The sequence below is a fragment of the Nycticebus coucang genome, chromosome 19 (assembly GCF_027406575.1).
Source record: "Nycticebus coucang isolate mNycCou1 chromosome 19, mNycCou1.pri, whole genome shotgun sequence".
NCBI lineage: Eukaryota > Metazoa > Chordata > Mammalia > Primates > Lorisidae > Nycticebus > Nycticebus coucang.
The window spans coordinates 35030069-35045961 of NC_069798.1; positions in this window are offsets into that span (position 1 = coordinate 35030069).

Below are 15893 nucleotides of genomic sequence, written 5' to 3' on the forward strand. Positions count from 1 at the left end.
CATAGACAATGCAATATTAATACATTATGCAGCCAATACTCAGCTCAGCATTTTAAATGGATTACCTTAATTAGTATTCTTAACAAAGCTATGATTAATGCATTATATGAAAAAAATTAAAGCACAGAAACATGAAATAACCGACTTAAGGACAGCATAATTTATAAACAAAGGCTCTAGATTTCACAATTAGATACTCTAACTCTAGAACAAAAAACTTAGCCACTGCAGCATATTAACGTATGTTAATATTTCCCATCCTTTATAATGTGCCATTATGTTTTAATTTTCCTTGTTTATTCCTACAGCTAAAGTTTAGAGAGTTCTACTATGGGTCAGTGCCTGTCTGAGGTAAAAAAGTAAAAAACAAAAAAAGGTCAAGATGTCCCACCTTGTGGTATCTGTGTTCAAATGGAGATAACTGACAGAAAGCAAGGAAACAAATCTATAAGGTCCACAAGGTCAGAGACCCACCTTCAGACCCATGTGTCTACTATTTCATACCTGGTATGTGATAGGTACTTAGTGATGTTTATGATGAAAATATGCTTTCTGAGGAAGACCTTCCTTGGTTTAATAGCAGGAGGAGTGTCTTCCATAATAAACTACCACAAGCTCAGGGATTTAAAACTGAAATGTGTTCTGTCAGGGTTCTGAAGGCAAGAAGTCTGAAATCAAGGTTTCAACCTGACTGCACTGTCTCTGGCCTCATTACAGAAGAATCCAGTCCCCACCACTTCCAGCTTCTAAGGGCTACCTGCATTCCTCGGTTTGTGGCCACATCTTTCTCATCTCTTTCTTCACATCATCTTCCCATCTGTGTGTCTGTGTCATCTTCTTTTCCCTCCTTGTTAGGACACTTTTGATGTCATTGGGGCTCACCTGGATAACTCAGGTACTACCATCATCTCAAGACCTTAATTTAATTATCTTTTTTGCCATTTAAAGCATTATTTACAGGTTCCAAGGATGTGGACATAACCTCTGTGGAGCAACCGATCAACCCAACAGGAAGGGTAGGTCCATCTGCCCTTGTAAACAATTATCACTCAAGGAAATTCTACATTCCTGTTTTCTCAATTACTCCTATTGTTTGAAATAAGTTCAGATAATATCAAAATTCAAATTTGCTTTTGAAGCTATTAGAGAAGTGGCTCTTCAACTTCCATGTACTTAAGCATCATTTGGGAGTTCATTTAAAGTCTTGATTGGTGAGCTTTATTCCCATAGATTCCAACTTCATAGTTGTCTATCTGGCATCAGACATCTCATTATAACAGGTGACTCTGATACAAGTGACAGAAGACCATCACTTGTGGAAAGTGCTGGAAAGAGAAATTTAAGGTGGAATCAGACAGATTTCTAGAAATGATGTCAAGGGTTTTTCTCTAAGATCAATTGTGCCTAAATGTTCTAGGTTACTTTTCAGGAAACAAAGATTTGGATACTGAAAAGAGACTGAGATGGCTCCCATCCTCCAGGCAGCCACAGCACTCTGTTTCATTGGGGACACACTGAAGTTTTGTTCCATTTCTTCTAGAGAATAACCAATGATAAAGAATTCCTCTCAACTTTCTGCGAGGCCTGTCTTAGGAACTTTTAAATAAAGATCTGCATATAAGATAAAAGGGCACAGCTTCCAAAAACTGTGGTGATAAAATTTGTGTCGGTAGGTAAAAAGGATATTATTTGAACCATTCAGCTAAATATCTTCTTTTATTTGATTGTATAAGTGGACAAAAATCTCAGATGCTTTTTGAATTACCTATCTTTAAGAGACTTAACCTGAGCCCCTCTAAAGTTATGTGAAACATTCTGTTAACAATTTTCCTAGAAATAACAACATTTTCTTTTCATGACAAATAAAATGGAAGTGTAATCCTACCTGAAGCAGGGTACTGGCATAGTATTCTTTTTCTTTTTTTCTTAAATCATAGCTATGTACATTAATGCAATCATGGGGCATCATACACTGATATTATATACAATTTGAAATATTTTCATCACACTGGTTAACATAGCTTTTGTGGCATTATCTTAGTTACTGTGTTAAGACATTTATATTCTACATTTAGTAAATTTCATTTGTACCCTTGTAAGATGCACTGTAGGTGTGGTCCCACCAATTAGCATCCCTCCACCCATCCTCTCCCTTCCCTTCCTCTCCTTTTCCCTTTACCCCATATTCTCAGGTTATAATCAGGTTATAGCTTTCATATGAAAGCTATAAATTAGTTTCATAGTAGGGCTGAGTACATTGGATACTTTTTCTTCAATTCTTGAGATACTTTGCTAAGAAGAATATGTTCCAGCTCCATCCATGTAAACATGAAAGAGGTAAAGTCTCCATCTTTCTTTTTAAAGCTGCATACTATTCCATGGTGTACATATACCACAACTTACCAATCCATTTATGGGTCAAAAGGCACTTGGGTTTCTTCAACGACTAAACAATTATCAATTGGGCTGCAATAAACATTATGGTACAAATATCATTGTTATGTGATTTTTGGTCTTCTGGATATATACCTAGTAGAGGAATTGTAGGATCAAATGGCAGGTCTATTTTTTGGTCTCTAAGTTTTCTCCAAACATCTTTCCAAAAGGAACATATTAGTTTCCATTCCCATGAGCAGTGTATAAGTGTTCCCTATTCTCCCTATTCCACATCCACACCAACAACTCTGGTTTTGTGATTTTGTGATATGGGCTATTCTTACCAGAGTTAGATGATATCTCAAAGTAGTTTTGTTTGCATTTCTCTGATGATTAAAGATAATGAGCATTTTTTCATGGGTCTGTAGGCTGTGTACCTATCATCTTCAGAGAAGTTTCTCTTCAAGTCCCTTGCCCAGCCTGAGATGGGATCACTTGTTCTTTTCTTGCTAATATGTATGAGTTCTCCGTGGATTCTAGAAATTAAACCTTTGTCAGAGACATAACTTGCAAATATCTTGTCCCATTCTGAGGGCTGTCTGCTTGCTTTATTTACTGTGTTCTTGGCCGTGCAGAAGCTTTATAGTGTGATCAGGTCCCAGTAGTGTATTTTTTTTCTTTTTTTTTCTTTTTTTTTTTTATTGTTGGGGATTCATTGAGGGTACAATAAGCCAGGTTACACTGATTGCAATTGTTAGGTAAAGTCCCTCTTGCAATCATGTCTTGCCCCCATAAAGTGTGACACACACCAAGGCCCGACCTCCCCTCCCTCTGTCCCTCTTTCTGCTTCCCCCCCATAACCTTAATTGTCATTAATTGTCCTCATATCAAAATTGAGTACATAGGATTCATGCTTCTTCATTCTTGTGATGCTTTACTAAGAATAATGTCTTCCACTTCCATCCAGGTTAATACAAAGGCTGTAAAGTCTCCAATTTTTTTAATGGCTGAATAGTATTCTATGGTATACATATACCACAGCTTGTTAATCCATTCCTGGGTTGGTGGGCATTTAGGCTGTTTCCACATTTTGGCAATTGTAAATTGAGCTGCAATAAACAGTCTAGTACAAGTGTCCTTATGATAAAAGGATTTTTTTTCTTCTGGGTAGATGCCCAGTAATGGGATTGCAGCTAGACATCCCAGTAGTGTATTTTTGATGCTGCTTCAATAGCCCTGGGGGTAATCCTCATAAAATATTCGTCCAGACCAATTTCTTCAAGAGATTTCCCTGCACTTTTTTCTAGTATTTTTATAGTTTCATATCTTAAGTTTAAATCTATAATCCAGTGAGAGTCTCTCTTAGTTAATGGTGATAGTTGTGGGTCCAGTTTCAGTCTTCTACAGGTCACCAGCCAGTTCACCCAGCACCATTTGTTAAATAGGGAATCTTTTCCCCACTGAATGTTTTTAATTGGCTTGTCAAAGATCAAATAACGGTAAGTAGCTATGTTCTTCTTTTGGTTCTCTATTCTGTTCCATACATTTACCTCTATGTTTTTGTGCCAATACCATGCTGTTTTGATCACTATTGATTTATACTATAGTGTGAGGTCTGGTGGCATGATTCCTCCTGCTATGTTTTTATTTCTGAGTGGTGTCTTGGCTATTTGAGGTTTTTTCTGATTCCATATAAAATGAAGTATTATTTTTTTAAGATCATTAAAGTATGACAGTGGATCTTTAATAGGGATTGCATTAAAATTGTATATTGCTTTGGGTAGTATGGACATTTTAACAATGTTGATTCTTCCCAGCCATGAGCATGGTATGTTTTTCCATTTGTTAACATCTTCAGCTATTCTTTTCTTAGAGTTGCATAGTTCTCTTTATAGAGATCTTTCATGTCCTTTGTTAGATAAACTCCCAAATATTTCATCATCTTTGACACTACTGTGAATGGAATAGAGACCTTTAATATTTTTTCAGCTTGACTATTGTGGTATATATAATGGCTACCGATTAATGAATGTTGATTTTGTAACCTGAGATGATGCTCTATTCCTTGATCACTTCTAAGAGTTTTGTAGTAGAATCCCTGGTGTTTTCCAGATATACAATTATATCATCTGCAAAGAGTAAATGTTTGATCTCTTCTGACCCTGTATGGATATTCTTGATCACCTTTCCTTCCCTAATTGTGATGGCTAAAACTTACATTACAATGTTGAAGAGCAGTGGAGACAATGGGCAACCTTGCCTCGTTCCTGATCTGAGTGGAAATGATTTCAATTTAACTCCATTCAATATGATGTTGGCTGTCAGTTTGCTGTAGATGGCCTCTATTGGTTTAAGAAGTGTCCTTTATATACCAATTTTCTTAAGTGTTCTGATCATGAAAGGATGATGGATATTATCAAAAGCTCTTTGTTTTTTAATGTTCTGAATTATATTTATAGATTTACATATATTGAACCAGCCTTGAGACCCTGGTATAAAACACACTTGGCCATGATGTATAATTTGTTTGATGTGTTGCTGGATTCTGTTCATTAGGATTTTGTTGAATATTTTTGCATCAATATTCATTAGTGATATTTTTCTATAATTTTCTTTTCTTGTTGGGTCTTTTCTTGGTTTGGGGATCAAGGTGATGCAAACTTCATAGAGCGTGTTGAGTAGTATTCGTTCCTTTTCTATATTTCAGAAAAGTTTGAGTAATATAGGTACTAGTTCCTCTTTAAAGGTTTGGTAGAATTCTGACGTGAAGCCATCTGGTCCTGGGCTTCACTTTTTAGGAAGATTTTTGTATGTTCGATGCTATTTCAGAACTTGATACAGGCCTATTCATCATTTCCACTTGATTCTAGCTAAGTCTTGGAAGGTGGCATGGTTCCAAGCATTGATCAATTTCCTTCAGATTGTCATATTTCTGAGATATTCATTAAAAAATTTTTAGAATTTCTGAAGAGTCTTTTGTTATTTCCTCTTTGTCATTTCTGGTTGATGAAATTAGAGATTTTACTCTTTTTTTTTTTTTAGAGATTTTACTCTTTTTTATCCTGGTTTAGGTTAGCTGAAGGTTTATCTATTTTATTAACCTTTTCCAAAAACTGACTTTTTGATTTATTGATCTGTTGTATACTCCTTCTGTTTTCAATTTCATTTAATTCTGCTATAATTAATTTTTGTTATTTCTTTTCCTCTATGGGGTTTGGGATTGGAATGTTCTTCCTTTTCCAGTTGCATGAGATGTCCCATTAAGTTGTTAACATCCTCTTCCCTTCCCTTAAAGAAGTCTTGCAGTGCTATAAATTTTCCTCTTAGGACTGCCTTTGCACTATCCCAAAGGTTCTGATAATTCATGTTTTCATTGTTGTTTTGTTCCAAAAATTTGTTAAATTGCTTCTTAATCTCACCTATGACCCAGCTATCATTCTGTATAAGGTTATTTAGCTTCCATGTTTTTGTATGGGTATGCAGATTCCTGTTATTACTGAGTTCAAATTTTATTCGATGGTGGTCCATGAAGATGCAAGGAATAATTTCTATTCCTTTAAATTTGCTGAGGTTAGACTTGTGACATAAGACGTTATTGATTTTGGAGTATGTTCCATGGGATGATAAGAAGTATATGTATTCAGGGCAGCACCTGTGGCTCAAGGAGTAGGGCGCCGGTCCCATATGCCAGAGGTGGCGGGTTCAAACCCAGCCCCGGCCAAAAACAAAAAAAAAAAAAAATAAAAAAGAAGTATATGTATTCAGTTTTGTTGGGATGAAATGTTCTGTAGATGTCTGTTAAATCCAAATGTTGAATAGTTAATTTTAAATCTAAAATTGCATTGCTCAGTTGCTTATTGGAGGATCTGTCCAACACTGCCTGAGGAGTGTAAAAATCTCTGACTATTATGGAGCTGGAGGAAATGAAGTTGCTCATGTCTGTTAGAGTTTCTCTTATAAATTGAGGCGCATTCTGGTTGGGTGCATAAATATGAACAATTGAAATCTCATCATATTGAGTATTACCCTTAACAAATATGACATGACCATTCTTATCCTTACTTTTGTTGGTTTAAAGCCCATTGTATCTGCAAATAAAATTGCAACACCTGCTTTTTTCTGATTTCCATTGCCTGAAATATAGATGACCATCCCTTCACCCTGAGTCCGTATTTATCTTTTAAGGTAAGATGAGATTCTTGTATGCAGCAGATATCTGGCCTGAGTTTTTGTTTCCAGTCAGCCAACCTGTGCCTCTTTAGAGGACAATTTAAGCTATTCAGATTAATGGAGAATATTGATAAGCCTGTTAAAATTTTGTGTATCTAGTTTTTCAAAAGTCCAGTGGACGTTCTTAATCCTTTTGCCACTGTGAAAGTTGGAGTTTGATCGAAAGTTTCAGAGTGAGTTTACTTTTGTGGTAGAAGATTGTGCTGGTCATTATGGAGGATAGGTCTGAGAATATCCTGGAGAACTGGTTTAGTTATGGCAAATTTCTTCAACATATGAATGTCATTAAAGTATTTAATTTCTTCATCATAAATGAAACTCAGTTTAGCTGAATACAGGATCCTGGGTTGAAAGCTTTTTTTGTTTGTTTGTTTTGTTTGTTTGTTTTTTAGGAGATTAAAAGTCGATGACCACCCTCTTCTGGCTGGAAAGGTTTCAGCAGAGAAATCTGCAGTCATCTACTATTCTTCTCTTTATTGGTTATGGTTTTCTTATGTCTGGCTGCTTTCAGAATTTTCTTCCTCATATTAACTTTTTGGCAGTTAATTATTAGGTGCCTGGGGGATTTCTTATTTGGGTTGAGTCATATTGGGGGTTCTGAACCTGTGTGCTATCTGAATTTCAGAATCTCTTGGCATGTCTGGAAAATTCGCTTTCATAATTTCATGAAGAAGAGCCTCTGTGCCTGGAAAGCCACTTCATTGATTTCAGGGATCACTATGAGGCGAATATTAGTTTTCTTCAAACCCTCTCATACTTTTCTGAGAGAATGATCCATTTTTGCTCTCCATTTCTCTTTCTCTTTGAGAGTTTGGGAGTGTTCAAAAGCTAAATGCTCTGTCTTCAATGTCAGAAATCCTTTCTTCTGCTTGCTCCATTCTGTTACTGAGGGATACTACTGTATTTTGCAGATCTTAGAGGACTGTAAATTCTTGTCTCAATGTGTCTAAATCTTTGGTAATTTTTTCTTTAAATTCGTTGAATTCTTGAAGCAACTTTTGAATTGTTCCTCCAATTTCTAATTCCAAGTTTTCCTCTATTTTATTAATCTTGTTTGCAATCCACATTTTGAATTTGATTTCTGATATCTTGGCCATCTGTCTATGAATGGGATCTTCATTTGTGTCTGCCATATTGTTCTGGGTGGGGGTGGAGGGTTGATCTAGTCTGGTTATTCATGTTACCGGAGTTTTTCCACTGATTCTGCCCCATGATTATTTTACACCATTTGACTAACTGAGCAGATAAAATGAAGTTGGGTTGGGGGCTCCAGGAGTAGTGCTTAACCAGCCCTTTGCCCAAAAGTTGGGACAGGTGTCTGTAATTTTTTTCCCTATAGCTTTGCCAAGGACCTGTACAGTGCAACAGCCTGAGAAACTGGGGACCTGCTTGGTGTTGTGGGGCTAAGTGGCTCTGTCTTGTTTTCAGCTGGTCTCTTTCCTACCCTAGTGAATCAGTCATTCTGGGTTGAAGTCTCAGCTGTGAAGAAATACCAGCAATTAAGTCACCAAGCTCCTTACAGGCAACAATTGGAAAAGGAAAATCAAACCTTCTTACAACCACACACCCAGGGTACCACTTTGGATAATTATCGGGTGGTCCTCCAGTTCATGAGGTCCAAATCAATTGTCTCAGTCAGCACCTTCCTCAGGTGGAGAGTTCAAAAGGTTTCAGGCATCTATATCTCAGGGGTCTGCTGTCAACTCAAGTATGACTCACTCCAGTGCTCCATGAGGTCATAAGGACCCACTCAGCAAATAAATTAGTCTGGGAAGGTTGATGCCTTCTTCCCCACATTGCACCTCTATCACACCCAGTCACTGATAACCCCACAGGGCTCTGACCCAGTTCCCTCCAATGAGAAGATACTCCAGGGGTTTGTGCCTGCCTGAATTACACGGAGATCTTTGTCTCCTCTGCCAGGCCACTGCTCTCTTCCACTATCCAGCAGGGGGAGGTGAGGCCAGTTCACTCAGTTCCAGCCCCACCCCAATTGATGTTGCTGACAGAAGAAAACAACTTCACAGAATTTGTTTCTGTCCCAGCTATATTTCTCTGTAGGTCAGACGCTGTTTGAGTTCACAGAAACCAACTTAGGCCCCATCAGTGCCACTGCCCAGTCTCGGCTACAGTTTCTGTTGGGGCAGGCCAGTTAAGCTCTCACTCAGCAGTCAGTTCCAGCCTCTGCTATGATCCCTTTGTCTCAGCTATGATCCCCTGAGGGCTAGGTGCATCTTAGACTCAGTAAAGTGGTCCTCTGGGTCAGCCCTGCCCTGAGAGTCTGCCGTGTCTGCACATGCATGTGTTCTAGTCCCCACGCTCCTCCCAGGCTGGTACCACCTCAGGAAAACCCTTTTCTCAAGGGGCCTGCATTTTACATCCCAGATCTGTTCCACCAGTGGCTGCCACCAGAGAAGATGCCTGGGCTACTGTGGTTTCCCAGAGAGACAGGGGGTGTGACTCCAGAATATCCAGGGGTGTGAGCACTATTGCTGCTGTGGCTGCTGCTCTATGCCTCAGGGCACCGCTGCTCCTGTATGGTTCCCTCTCAGCTGACCATCCTCTCCTTAGTCCCATGCCACAGAATCAGCACTGACCAGGAGCATTTCATCCCCTGTCCACACCTCTCGAGAAAATACCCAAGAATCTGGACTCCTGGGGGACAGGCTTCTAGACCTTGGAGTGAGTGGAGGGGAGTGTTGGGAGTACAGAATTGCAGGTAGAGAATATATACAGTTTTAAACAGTTTTATGCCTGGCAGGAGAGCGCCATGGCACCCTAGTAGGGGAAGTAGGTCCAGTTTTTAGAGAGTCTCTCCTGTGGGATAAAATAAGAGGACTTTTGAACTCTGCTTGCTTGTTTTTCTGGAGTACTTCAAGCTGTTCTCTTGGGGAAGGGGACTCCCATCCACTTGGAGATGTATTTTTCACCTTTTGTTTGTATCCTTGGGTTCACAGCTTGCTTCAGCAGGGTTGATGTGCATTCTTCAACTTTCTCTCTTGGCTCATCTCTAATCCACCAGGTTATTTGCTAAACTTCTATCCTTTAACTCTCCTTCTGAATGGGAGCCTCTGTGGAAAGCTGGCTCCAGTCAGCCATCTTGCCTCCGCCCCTGGCCTGGTATTCTTAAGAGATATCGTGTGCCAACTTTCAAAAATGAAAGAAGTGACCTTTTAAAATTAAAACCATATAAAATGAATCAATGCTTTTTTTCTTTAATAGCTGCAGACAAATTAAGTACTAAATAAATTGGGAAAAACAGTATTCCAAAAAAATTGCAAGATTTCTTCTTGTGAAATCTCCCCAAAGATGTAAGAATTTCATTCAACCTAAAGATTGCTTTCCAAATTGTCAGTCTATTTTTCCAGCCCCTCCAAGGATGCCACTATACCCAGGCTTCAGCTTAGGCAGTCATGGAGAATCAATACTGAACCATAAGAAATTGGGATAATCATGTATTTCATTTGTTTCATAGAGCTCAGGTGAAGCTATGTCTGCAGAGACAGAGATATATTCCTCTATGTGATAGAGTGACTGAAAGTATCAAAATAGTATTGGAATACTATTTTGGAAGTACTCCATAACCTAAATTCCTGTATGACAATTTATGTTTACATACAGCTGGGTAAACAGTTTACTGAATGTTGCTTGAAGAAATCTTTTGGTGACACACCCCAACCCCTGGCAAGAGCATGGAAGAGTGTCCTCCATTTCCTTCCATCCAACTCCCCTCAAGAACACCCTTGCCTATATATGATGACCTGTGAATTTTTTTTTTTTTGTAATTCTAAATAGGTGTTTTGACTTGATTCATTCCAGATGCAAATATGGCCAAAAATGGCACACTGAAATTACTTCGGGACCAACATACTCATCTAAGAGTGCATTCATTCATTTATTTAGCAAATATTTATTGAATCTCTAACATCAATCAGGCATATGATTGCATCATGATTTATGTTCAAATAAATTGAAAGCCAAAGAGTTTTTTTTTGTTGTTGTTGGACATTTATGTATTTATGTTTGTATTAATACATATGCATTTCAAATCTAGGGTTAACTACCAAATGTATGGATGAAGTTTATGTTCATATAATTATTCAAAAAGTAAAATATTAGTGTCTTTAAGAATGTCTTCCTTGGCTTGGTGGGTAGGGCACCAGCCATATACACTGAGGCTGGCAGGTTCAACTCCAGCCCAGACCTGCTAAACAACAATGACAACTCCAACCAAAAAATAGCCAGGTGTTGTGGCGGGCACCTGCAGTTCTGGCTACTCAGGAGGCTGAGGCAAGAGAATCACTTAAGTCCAAAGAGTTTGAGGTTGCTGTGAAATGTGATGCCATGGCACTTTACCCATGGTGACATTGTGATACTCTGTCTCAAAAAAAAAAAATAATAATGTCTGCCATGATGATAGACATCAGAAGATGGAAGTGGGTTTTTATGGTCACTTGTGGTAGAATTCATACTTTTGCATTTTAGTATTACACCCAGAAAAACAACTTAGTATTGTGTTAATAACATTATTTCAGCAAGATCACAGATGTTTTTAAATAAATATTTAAATTTCAGCATAGAGGTATAGATCACTGTTTTTTTCATATCGTAGATAGTAGTTTTATTTGGTGATTAACTGCTCTCTCTCCATCTCTCTCTCACACACACACAGACACATGCACACACACTCCATTTGCTTATTATTTTCCCACAGATAACCAGAGGACAGATATTTGCCATCAAGATAGCTCAGGCCTTCAGTAGCTAAGCAAGGCCGTTTTTGTGATGCCTATGATTCCATTTGTCAAAGGAGCCTTTATGAGGGAACAGAAGATATAACTTTGCCTCATTTGTTATTTCCTCTTATCTCTCAGATTTTGGTCTTCAGCTGCTCTATTTTCCTGTACCTCGATTGGAGCCAACGTTATCAGGGTACCACCTGCTACCACTGTTGCAGCTGAGGTTCTGTCAGCAGTTCCAGGAGAAGAGTGCTTCCTTCCAGACCAACTGGGAAACTCTCCCTGGGCCAGAGCAAACCAAGCCCACAGCAAGGTCCACATATGCAGAACAAAGTGAAGACACTCCACCATTAACCAGATAATTCCAGGAAACATTCCTGGATTTGGAAAGCACTTTAAATTTTATAGAACACTCTCCCTTCTGTATTTCAGGGTATCTTCAGAGCAGCCTGAGAGACAACTGGGATGGTACAATCATGTTCATTTGCACTCCTGTGGAGTCACACTTTCCACATCCCCTGAAGTTAGAAATGCCCAGTCTGTAGGACAAGATCAGTAATGGAGACAATGAGTCAGTGGTGGGGAACTCATGCTGAAGATGTGCAAGGACAGGTAAATGGTTGCTGTGAGGCAGAAAAAAAGAACAGTAAGACACTCTGGGTTAGCTCTAATGTGACCTTCTGAATGGAGAAAGCTGAAGAACAGAAGCAGAGAGGTAGTGATATTAGGGGAAAGGGAGGAAACACATCACCTGGTCATTGAGTCATGCATTGTGAGGAAGCAGAGGACGGTGACAGAGTGGACTGGCACAGCCTATGCTTCCCTGATACCTTTTCTTAAGGTGACTCTTGCAGGCTGGACCCTAACACATCTGTCTGTCATTAGCTTATAGATGGTATTTTCTCCTTTTTTCTCCTGTAGAAATTACCTCCTCTTGATTGGTCAGAATTCTCTTGACTTCTGACTCTCATTGCCTTCCAAGAATATAACAACAGGTCCGTGTGAACACAGTAGTGGGAGGGGGTGGTATGGAGTCTCAGCAAAGTTGGGTCTTGACACTTGCATCTCCTCATTTCCCCACCACTGCTCTCTCCAGAGACACAGTCCTGCTCCAGTATCTAGTGACAATTCTAACCCTGTTTGATTTTTGCTACCCAGTTGTATGCCTCCTTGGTCTGACCATTGGATCTCAGTCTTGATTATACACCATAATTCTGAATCTTCTATGCCCATGGCTCCAGTCAATCCTGTTTCTCCCAGAAATGTCCACTTAAGCCCAGGGAGCAGGGGATCTGCTAACTGGAAAAATGATTTCCTGATGTTGGCTTCCTATCTGCTCATCCTCCTTAATTTACTTGTCATCTGCTTGTTCTCCAATCTAGTGTTTTTCTCACTTGCTTGGAGACCTTTCCATTTATTTTAAAATTCTATAAGATGTATGTCTTGTTGGATGATAACCTTTTGTCGTATTCTTTGGGTATCTACTTTTTACCTACTACAGTTGAATCTACAGCAGACTCATTCACCATAGCACTTACTTAACCTAAACAGAACTCAGGGAACTAATTTCTGACCCTGCCTTCTCGACCTCCTAGTCTTCTAAACATAAGTTTCATCATGTGGTATGAAGATTAGAAGCCATCACTAGAGTGATTGGAAGACAATTCACATTTCATTATGTCTTGAGTACATGTGCCACAGAATAAGTTGAGCCATGAGAGAGAAAAAATTAAGACCCCCAAAAAAGATCCAACAAGGATCTATATTCACTGCAACTTGAAATATGAGTGGTGCAACTATAAGCATGGTAAGCCTGGCACAGACTCTGATGCAGAGCTCCCTGGGATATTCCTCCATGCCTACACTCACCAGATGTCTTAGTTCAGGTGGGCTGCTATAAAAAAAAATTCTATCAACTTAGCACCACCCATCTTACAAAGTACAGAAATTTAATTCTCACAGTTTGAGAGCCTGGGAAGTCCAAGATTAGGGTGTCCTACTGAAGGACTGCTTCTTTGGTTCATAGAGAGGCATCTTCTTGCTGCTCCCTCGTGACACACGGAGGGGTGAGCTCTCTTTGGTCTCTTTTATATGGATACTGATATCATTCATGAGAACCCCACCCTAATGCCTTAATCCCTTCCCAAAGGCCCTACCTCTTACTAGCATCCTATTGGAACATAGGATTTCAACATCTGAATTTTGGAGGACATAAGCATTCCATCTACAATACAAGACTTCTCCTTTACACTGTTAATATTTTCCTTCTTCAAAATGCTCTGGTTCTTGTTCTGCTATTACACACACTGTCATCCAGTTGTACATGATAAAATGCATGACTAATTGGGGGCTGATTTACTACTAATACTAAAGATATCTAATAACTTGCCATGGAAAAAGCCCAGAAGGAATGATTCTACAATGAGCATTGTGCAGGGTGCTGAAGGCTGTGGATTGGTGATGGAGAGACTGTATTATGGTGTTGCTCCTCTAAGAAGGAAGAAGGATAAGGGGAAAAGATTGAGCATGGAGAGACTGCAGCAGAGCCTTCCACTGAAATGACTGTAGCCATTAGAAGCTCCACTCTGTGGTAGCCTCCCTCAAACAGAAGGGTCTCTTGATTTCCTGAGTGTCCTATTCTTTCCCTCCAATTGCTCCATCCATAATTACTCTTGAGTTTTTCTTGGAACATCTAATAAGTTTAGAACTGAATTCTGGGACTCAGAGCAGTATTTCCCCAAGTGTGAAATGCTACAGATAATTTTAGGTACTGCACAAGTTTGGCAAATAAAATGGAATCACATAGTGGGAAAGTTAGTCCCTTTTCAATTCTCTTTTGATCCTTCTGATGACACCAAGGATAAATTCTCAGTCTGGAATTGTAATCTGTAACACTCCACTAATGCTTACTTTTCTCCTTTATATAGCAACCCAGGTGCATATTCAAAGCTCAGAGCCTTTGACAGGTAATAATTTCTAGAAATTAATAATGTTTAGTTACATTGTATTTATTTTTATACTTACTATCCTCTAATGGGAAATAATATTAGCCATATATCTGAGATGGAGAAATCAAGTTTTCCTTTAAAAATAAGTTTCTAAGTCTATTTGTTTTCTTTTTTTTTTTTTATTAAATCATAGCTGTGTACATTATGGGGCACCATACACTTGGTTTATAGACCGTTTGACACATTTTCATCACACTAGTTAACATAGCCTTCCTGGCATTTTCTTAGTTATTTTGCTAAGACCTTTACATTCCACATTTACTAAGATTCACATATACCCTTGTAAGATGCACCGCAGTTTCTAAGTTTAAAAGAGCCCATACAGTTGAAGAATGAGGCAAATAACTGATAGTACAGATGGTATGTGGCAATAGGCATGGGAAAGATGTTGGTGGTGATATGGAAATAACCAGCCAGTAGCAGACACCAGCTTCAGTCATACTCTCAACATTTCCACTGGGCTACTGAATTCCTCTCTCTCACCTTTCCTGGCCTTTTTTACTCTCCTTTTGCTCACACAACATTTTAGTAAATTGAAGTGCACCTTGATTGACTTGACAGCCACTAGACAACCCTCTCATGTTCCTTCATTTCATGGTGGTGCTACAATTCTCACTAAAAGCTCAGATATATGCAAGGGAATGAGAAATTAAGTATGGACAAAGTCAACAGCCCCTGCCCTCAGGACAGGGGAAGATAGAACTGGGGACAGAAGAGGAAGCACATCAATTCAGGATGGGGAACACATGTCCCTCACCAGCCTACTCACCAGCCCACCCCAAACTATCACCTATTGCACTGAGGGGCAATGAGAGGGGAAAGAGAAGCTATCGACCATGTATTTGGGTAATTGCTTTCCAAAATGAAATGGTATCTTCTTTTTATTTCCCTTACACCAGTATGTTGTATTCCCCACACTGAAATCTGGGTGTATAAATCTTTGCAGGCACAGTGAGGCCTTGTTGGGTTTGGCTGTTGTTTCTGAACAGAGTATAAGGGGACATAAAATGGAAGAGAATCAAGCCCTCAGCTAGCATTTAATTGATAAGAACTAAAGCTAATATTAGATAACAAATAAATGGTCTGTTGCACAGGCATTTAATTAAACACCAAATTAATGCAGTAATGACCTACTGGAACTAACAGCCAGGAATGCTTTACTGCATGCCAGCATCTGGATGCTTTCACCTTCCTGTCCCTTCCTCCCTCCCCAACCTCTGTGGAAAGATACATTATAAAGAAATACATTCACTCATATTCTACATCCTCATGTTTTCATGTCCCAAATCATCGCACATAAGAATCTACTTTGCCCAAGGAAGCTTGACTATTTAGCTGACTATCTACTTAGTCTTCCCTATCCTATGTTCCAAGCCCCAGCATCTGTGACTATTTGAAATCCTAGTCTTGTAACCCTTGACTGATTACATGCTGCCTTGAAGATTAATTGCAGACAGTGTTTTAGATAATGGTTTCAGGGAAGAGCATGCAAAATCATGAAGGGGAGTTGAGAAATCGATATGAGGCTTTGTCTGGGCCT